The sequence below is a fragment of the Durio zibethinus genome, chromosome 23 (assembly GCF_047325235.1).
Source record: "Durio zibethinus cultivar Kanyao isolate XHJ-2024 chromosome 23, ASM4732523v1, whole genome shotgun sequence".
In the NCBI taxonomy this organism is placed as follows: domain Eukaryota; kingdom Viridiplantae; phylum Streptophyta; class Magnoliopsida; order Malvales; family Malvaceae; genus Durio; species Durio zibethinus.
Window position 1 is genome coordinate 15,406,779 of NC_143184.1, and position 8,891 is coordinate 15,415,669.

The window sequence follows — 8,891 nt, forward strand, 5'->3', positions numbered from 1 at the left end:
TATGCTTAGACTGGGAATGAACTTTGTATGCCTAAGTCAACCCACGAAACAAGTGTGTGGGCACTGAGCCGGTCGGAGAGGCATAATGCGCAAGACAGGGATCGACCCGGTCCCCCTCTGCGTGCTGCCGATCTCGCTACCACAACCTTCGGTCCAACTGGGTGCTAGACATGGAATGAACTCCGTATGCCTAAGCCAAACCATGAAATGAACGTGCGGGCACTTAACCGGTCGGAGAGATAGAATGCGCAAGTCAGGGACCGGTTCGATCCCCCCTTGCGTGCTGTCGATCCTGCTGCTAGTCCTGCTGCCGTAACCTTCGGTCCGATCCGATCTTAGACTGGGAATGAATGAGACTTGCTTAGACTGGGGACAAACTCCGTATGCCTAAGTCAACCCATGAAACGAGTGTGCGGGTGCTCAACTGGCTAGAGAGGCAGAATGTGTAAGCCGAGGATCGACCCAATCCCCTCTACGTTCTGTCGATCCCACTGCGGGTCCTGCTATCGTAACCGTCAATCTGGTCTGATCTTAGACTGGAATGAACTCTGTATGCCTAAGTCAACCCATGAAACGAGCGGACGGGCACTACGCTGGCTAGAGAGACGGGATGCGCAAGCCGTGGATCGATCGGGTGATAGGTGGGTTCAAGCACATCTTCGTATTTTTGCCATGCCAATGCCATTTTTATGGCTTGTAAATTCATAAAATGGTCCCTTAAGACTTCATGTGAAGTTTCGTGGCAAGACGACCAGTTTTCTATTTTTCACTATTTTCAAAATTTTTTACGGTTTGGGATTTTTTAAAATTTTTTTAGAAGGCATTTTGGCCCTAAATTTGGTAGACATGATCCTTGTATTTTTGTTGGCATGCACAAAAAAATTTAGCTAAAAACTCAAAGTGGAGAAGATTTTGTGACCGTTTGAAAAAAGTGTCCCCATTTCAGACACTTTAATTGCTACTGGCAGCAAACCTATAAAATCTCAAATGCTCTTTAAGGGGGTGTGAGTTCTCGAGGTTTGATGACGGATAGGGGGCCAATATAAGGGATAGGTTCTTGATAGCCTCTGGCCCTTGGTTGGTCGAGACCGGGAATGCACTACGTATGCCTAAGTCAACCCATTAAACGAGCGTGCGGTCGCTCAACTGGCCGGAAAGCTACAATGCGCAAGTCGAGGATCGGCCCGAACCCCTCTGCGTGCTGTCGATCCTGCTGTGGGTCCCTCGATCCAATTGGGGCTTAGACCGAGAATGAACTCCGCATGCCTAAGTCAACCCACGAAACAAGCGTACGGGCGCTCAACTGACCGGAGAGGCAGGATGTGCAAGCCAAGGATCGGCCTGGTCCCCCTCTGCATGCTGCAGTCGATCCCGCTATCGGTCCGATCTTAGACTGGGAATGAACTCCGTATGCCTAAGTCAACCCATGAAACGGGTGTGCAGGCGTTGAGCCGATCGGAGAGGCATAATGAGCAAGCCGGGGATCGATCCGATCCCCCTCTGCATGCTACCGATCCCACTACCGGTCTCGCTGCCACAACCCTCGGTCCGGTTGGAGCTTAGACATGGAATGAACTCCGTATGCCTAAGCCAACCCACGAAACGAGCGTGCGGGCTCAAACGGTCAGAGAGGTAGAATGCGCAAGTCAGGAATCGGGCCGGTCCCCCCTTGTGTGCTATCGATCCTACTATTGGTTCTGCTGCCTCAACCCTTGGTCCAGTTTGATCTTAGACTGGGAATGAACGAGACTTGCTTAGACTGGGGATGAACTCCGTATGCCTAAGTCAACCCACGAAACGAGTGTGCGGGCGCTCAGCCGACCAAGAGGCAAAATATGCGAGCCAGGGATCGGCCCGGTCCCCCTCTACGTGCTGTCGATCCCGTTGCGGGTCTTACTATCGCAACCCTGGATCTGGTCTGACCTTAGACTAAGAATGAAGTCCGTATGCCTAAGTCAACCCATGGAATGAGCGGACGGGCACTACGCCGGTCGGAGAGGCAAGATGCACAAGCCGTGGATTGATCGGGTGATAGGTGGGTTCAAGCACATCTTCATATTTCTATCATGCCAATGCCATTTTTATGGCTTGTAAATTCATACAATGGTCCCCTAACCCTTCATGTGAAGTTTCGTGGCAAGACGACCCGTTTTCTATTTTTCATGATTTTTAAAATTCTTTATGGCTCGGGATTTTTTAAAATTTTTTTAGAAGGAGTTTTGGCCCCAAATTTGGTAGACATGATCCTTGTATTTTTTTTGGCATGCACAAAAAAATTCAGCTAAAACTTTGAAGTGGAGAAGATTTTGTGATCGTTTGAAAAAAGTGACCCCATTTTAGACACTTTAATGGCTACAGGCAACAAACCTATAAAATCTCAAATGCTTTTTAAGGGGGTGTGAGTTCTCAAGGTTTGATGAGGGATACGGGGCCAATATAAAGGATAGGTTCTCGATAGCCTCTGGCCCTTGGTTGGCCGAGACCAGGAATGCACTACGTATGCCTAAGTCAACCCATGAAACCAGCGTGCGGGCACTCAGTCGATCGGAGAGCCAGAATGCGCAAGCCGAGGATTGGTCCAGCCCTCCTCTGCATGCTGCCGATCCCACTATGGGTCCCTCGGTCCGGTTTGGGCTTAGATCGGGAATGAACTCCGCATGCCTAAGTCAACCCACGAAACGAGCATAAGGGCACTCAGCCGATCGGAGAGGCAGGATGCACAAGTCGAGGATCGGCCTGGTCCCCCTCTGCATGCTGCTGCCGATCCCGCTATCGATCCGATCTTAAACTGGGAATGAACTCTGTATGCCTAAGTGAACCAATGAAACGAGCGTACGGGCACTGAGCCGATCGGAGAGGCATAATGCACAAGCCAGGGATCGGCCCGGTTCCCCTCTGCGTGCTGTCGATCCCACTGCGGGTCCCTCGATCTGGTTGGGGCTTAGATCGAGAATGAACTTCGCATGCTTAAGTCAACCCATGAAATGAGCGTGCGGGCACTCAACCGGTTGGAGGGCGGGATACGCAAGCCGAGGATCGACCCGGTCCCCCTCTGCGTGCTACTGTCGATCCCGTTACCGGTCCGATCTTAGACTGGGAATGAACTCCGTATGTTTAGACTAGAAATGAACTTTGTATGCCTAAGTCAACCGATGAAACGAGTGGACGGGCACTATGCCGGCCAGAGAGACGGGATGCGCAAGCCGTAGATCGATCGAGTGATAGGTGGGTTCAGGCACATCTTCATATTTCTATCGTGCCAATGCCATTTTTATGGCTTGTAAATTCATACAATGCTCCCCTAAGCCTTCATGTGAAGTTTCGTGGCAAGACGACCCGTTTTCTATTTTTTATGATTTTTGAAACTTTTTACGGTTCGAGATTTTTTAAAATTTTTTTAGAAGGAGTTTTGGCCCTAAATTTGGTAGACATGATCCTTATATTTTTTTGGCATGCACAAAAAAATTCAGCTAAAAACTCGAAGTGGAGAAGATTTTGTGACCGTTTGAAAAAAGTATCCCCATTTCAGACACTTTAATAGCTACTGGCAGCAAACCTATAAAATCTCAAATGCTCTTTAAGGGGGTGTGAGTTCTCGAGGTTTGAGGAAGGATGGGGAGCCAATATAAGGGATAGGTTCTCGATAGCCTCTGGCCCTTGGTTGGTCGAGAGTGGGAATGCACTACGTATGCCTAAGCCAACCCACGAAACGAGCGTGCGGGCGCTAATAGGTCGGAGAGGCAGAATACGCAAGTCAGGGATTGACTTGGTCCCCCCCTACGTGCTGTCGATCCTGCTGCTGGTCCTGCTACCACAACCCTCGATTCGGTCCAATCTTAGACTGAGAATGAACGAGACTTGCTTAGACTGGGGATGAACTCCATATGCCTAAGTCAACCCATGAAACGAGCGTGCGGGCGCTCAACCGGTCAGAGAGGCAAAATGTGCAAGCTGGGGATCGACCCGATCCTCTTCTGCATGCTGCCGATCTCGCTACGGGGTCCTGCTATCGAAACCCTCGATCCAATCTGATCTTATACTACGAATGAACTTCGTATGCCTAAGTCAACCCATGAAACGAGCGTATGGGCACTACGCCAGCCAGAGAGGCAGGATGCACAAGCCGTGGATTGATTGAATGATAGGTGGGTTCAAGCACATCTTCATATTTCTGCCATGCCAATGCCATTTTTATGGCTTGTAAATTCATACAATGGTCCCCTAAGCCTTCATGTGAAGTTTCGTGGCAAGACAACCCGTTTTCTATTTTTCACGATTTTTGAAACTTTCTGTGGTTCGGGATTTTTTAAAATTTTTTTAGAAGGAGTTTTCGCCCCAAATTTGGTAGACATGATCCTTGTATTTTTGTTGGCATGCCCAAAAACATTCAGCTAAAAACCCAAAGTGGAGAAGATTTTGTGACCGTTTGAAAAAAGTGTCCCTATTTTAGACACTTTAATGGCTACTGGTAGCAAACCTATAAAATCTGAAATGCTCTTTAAGGGGGTGTGAGTTCTTGAGGTTTGATGAGGGATAGGGGGCCAATATAAGGGATAGGTTCTCGATAGCCTCTGGCCCTTGGTTGGTTGAGACCAGGAATGCACTACGTATGCCTAAGTCAACCCATGAAACGAGCGTGCGTGCGCTCAGCCGATCGGAGAGCCAGAATGCACAAGTCGAGGATCGGCCCGGCCCCCCTCTGCGTGCTACCGATCCCGCTATGGGTCCTTCAGTCCGATTGGGGCTTAGACCGAGAATGAACTCCGCATGCCTAAGTCAACCCACGAAACAAGCGTGCGAGCGCTCAACTGGCCGGAGAGGCAGGATGCGCAAGCCGAGGATCGGCTCAATCCCCCTCTGCGTGCTGCTACCGATCCCACAGCCGGTTTGATCTTAGACTGGGAATGAACTCCGTATGCCTAAGTCAACCCACAAAACGAGCATGCGGGCGCTGAACCGATCAGAGAGGCATAATGCATAAGTCGCGGATCGGCCCGATCCCCCTCTGCGTGCTGTCGATCCCGCTATCAGTCCCACTGCCATAACCCTCGGTCTGACAGGCCTTAAACATGGAATGAACTTTGTATGCCTAAGCCAACCCATGAAACGAGCGTGCGGGCACTCAACCGGCCAAAGAGGTAGAATGCGCAAGTTGGGGATCGACCTGGTCCCCCCCTACGTGCTATCGATCCTGCTGCTGGTCCTGCTGCCGTAACCCTCGGTCCGGTTCGATCTTAGACTGGGAATGAATGAGACTTGCTTAGATTGGGGATGAACTCCAGATGCCTAAGTCAACCCACGAAATGAGCGTGCGGGTGCTCAGCCGGCCAGAAAGGCAAAATGTGCAAGTCGGGGATCGCCCCGATCCCCCCCTCCGTGCTGTCGATCCCGCTGCGGGTCCTGCTACCACAATCCTTGATCCAATCTGATCTTAGACTGGGAATGAACTCCGTATGCCTAAGTCAACCCACGAAACGAGAGGACAGGCACTACGCCAGCCAAAGAGACGGGATGCGCAAGCCATGGATCAATCGGGTCATAGGTGGGTTCAGGCACATCTTCATATTTCTACTGTGCCAATGCCATTTTTATGCTTGTAAATTCATACAATGGTCCCCTAAGCCTTCATGTGAAGTTTTGTGGCAAGACGACCCGTTTTCTATTTTTCATGATTTTTGAAAAGTTTTACGGGTTGGGATTTTTAAAAATTTTTTTAGATGGATTTTTGCCCCCAAATTTGGTAGACATGATCCTTGTATTTTTGTTGGCATGCACAAAAAAATTCAACTAAAAACTCGTAGTGGAGAAGATTTTGTGACGTTTAAAAAAAGTGTCCTAATTTCAGACACTTTAATGGCTACTGGCAGTAAACCTATAAAATCTCAAATGCTCTTTAAGGGGTGTGAGTTCTCGAGGTTTGATGAGGGATAAGGGGCCAATATAAGGGATAGGTTCTCGATAGCCTCTGGCCCTCGGTTGGTCGAGACCGAGAATCACTACGTATGCCTAAATCAACCCATGAAAGGAGCGTGTGGGCGTTCAGCCGATCAGAGAGCCAAAATGCGCAAGCCGAGGATCAGCTCGGCCCCCTTCTGCTTGCTGTCGATCCCGCTATGGGTCCCTCAGTCCCGTTGGGGCTTAGATCAGGAATGAACTCCGCATGCCTAAGTCAACCCACGAAACAAGCGTGCGGGCGCTCAGCCGGTCGGAGAGGTAGGATACGCAAGCTGAAGATTGGCCCGATCCCCCTCTGCATGCCGCTGTCAATCCCGCTGCCGGTCCAATCTTAGACTGGGAATGAAGTCCGTATGCTTAGACTGGGAATGAACTCCGTATGCCTAAGTCAACCCACGAAACGAGTGTGTGGGCACTGAGCGGGTCGAAGAGGCATAATGCGTAAGTCGGGGATTGGTCCGGTCCCCCTCTGCGTGCTACCGATCCTGCTGCCACAACCCTTATTCGACTGGGGCTTAGACATAGAATGAATTTCATATGCCTAAGCCAACCCACGAAACGAGCGTGTGGGCGCTCAACCGGCAGGAAAGGCAAAATGCGCAAGTCAGGGATCGACTCGGTCCCCCCTTGCGTGCTGCTGATCCTGCTGCTGGTCCTACTGCCACAACCCTCGATCCGATCTGATCTTAGACTGGGAATGAATGAGACTTGCTTAGATTGGGGATGAACTTCGTATGCCTAAGTTAACCCATAAAATGAACGTACGGGCGCTCAACCGGCACGAAAGGCAGAATGTGCAAGCCGGGGATCGACCTGGTCCCCTTCTACGTGCTGTCGATCCCGTTACGGGTCCTACTATCATAACCTCGATCCGGTCTGATCTTAGGCTGGGAATGAACTCTGTATGCCTAAGTCAACCTAAGAAATGAGCGGACGGGCACTACGTCGACAAGAAAGGAAGGATGCGCAAGCCGTGGATCGATCGGGTGATAGGTGGGTTTAGGCACATCTTCATATTTCTGCCATGCCAATGCCATTTTTATGGCTTGTAAATTCATACAATGGTCCCCTACCCTAAGCCTTCATGTGAAGTTTTGTGGCAAGACGATCCGTTTTCTATTTTTTATTATTTTCAAAACTTTTTACGGTTCAAGATTTTTTAAAATTTTTTTAGAAAGAGTTTTGGCCCCAAATTTGGTAGACACGATCCTTGTATTTTTGTTGGCATGCACAAAAAAATTCAGCTAAAAACTCGAAGTGGAGAAGATTTTGTGACCGTTTGAAAAAAATGTCCCCATTTTAGACACTTTAATGGCTATTGGCAGCAAACCTATAAAATCTCAAATGCTCTTTAAGGGGGTGTGAGTTCTTGAGGTTTGATGAGGGATAGGGGCCAATATAAGGGATAGGTTCTCGATAGCCTTTGGCCCTTGGTTGGTCGAGACCGGGAATGCATTACGTATGCCTAAGTCAACCCATGAAACGAGCGTGTGGGCGCTCAGCCGACTGTAGAGCTAGAATGCGCAAGCTGAGGATCGGCCCGACGCCCCTTTGTATGCTGCCAATCCCGCTACAGGTCTCTCGGTCCGGTTGGGGCTTAGACCAAGAATGAACTCTGCATGCCTAAGTCAACCCATGAAATGAACATACGGGCACTCAGTCGGCCGGAGAGGCAAGATGCATAAGCCGAGGATCGACCCAGTCCCCCTCTGCGTGCTGCTGTCAATCCCGCTGTCGATCCGATCTTAGACTGGGAATGAACTCCGTATGCTTAGACTAGGAATGAACTCCGTGTGCCTAAGTCAACCCACGAAATGAACGTGCAGGCATTGAATCGGTCGGAGAGGCATAATACGCAAGCCGAGGATCGGTTCGGTCCCCTTCTACGTGCTACCGATCTCGTTGTTGGTCCCGTTGCCACAACCCTCGGTCTGACTGGGGCTTAGACATGGAATGAACTCCGTATGCCTAAGCGAACCCACGAAACGAGGATACGGATGCTCAATCGGTCGAAGAGGTAGAATACGTAAGTCGAGGATCAACCTGGTCCCCCTACATGCTGTCGATCCTGCTGCTGGTCCTGCTGCTGCAACCCTTGATCTGGTCCGATCTTAAACTGGGAATGAATGAGACTTGCTTAGACTGGGGATGAACTCCGTATGCCTAAGTCAACCCATGAAACGAGCATGCATTCACTCTGTCAGCCAGAGAGGTAGAATGTGCAAGCCGAGGATCGGTCCGGTCCCCCTCTGCATGCTGTCAATCTTGCTGCGGGTCTTGCTACCGCAACCCTCGATCCGATCTGATCTTAGGCTGGGAATGAACTCCGTATGCCTAAGTCAACCCACGAAATGAGCAAACGAGCACTATGCCGGCCAGAGAGGCGAGATGTGCAAGCCATGGATCGATCGGGTGATAGGTGGGTTCAGGCACATCTTCATATTTCTGCCGTGCCAATGCCATTTTTATGCTTGTAAATTCATACAATGGTCCCCTAAGCCTTCATGAGAAGTTTTGTGGCAAGACGACCTGTTTTTTATTTTTCACGATTTTTGAAACTTTTTACGGTTCGGGATTTTTTAAATTTTTTTAGAAGGAGTTTTGACCCCAAATTTGGTAGACATGATACTTGTATTTTTGTTGGCATTCATAAAAAAATTCAACTAAAAACTCGAAGTGGAGAAGATTTCGTGATTGTTTGAAAAAAGTGTCCCCATTTTAGACACTTTAATGGCTACTAGCAGCAAACCTATAAAATCTCAAATGCTCTTTAAGGGGGTGTGAGTTCTCGAGGTTTGATGAAAGATAGGGGGCCAATATAAGGGATAGGTTCTCGATAGCCTCTGGCCCTTGGTTGGTCGAGACCGGGAATGCACTACGTATGCCTAAGTTAGCCCATGAAACGAGCGTGCCGGCGCTCAGCCGGTCGTAGAGCC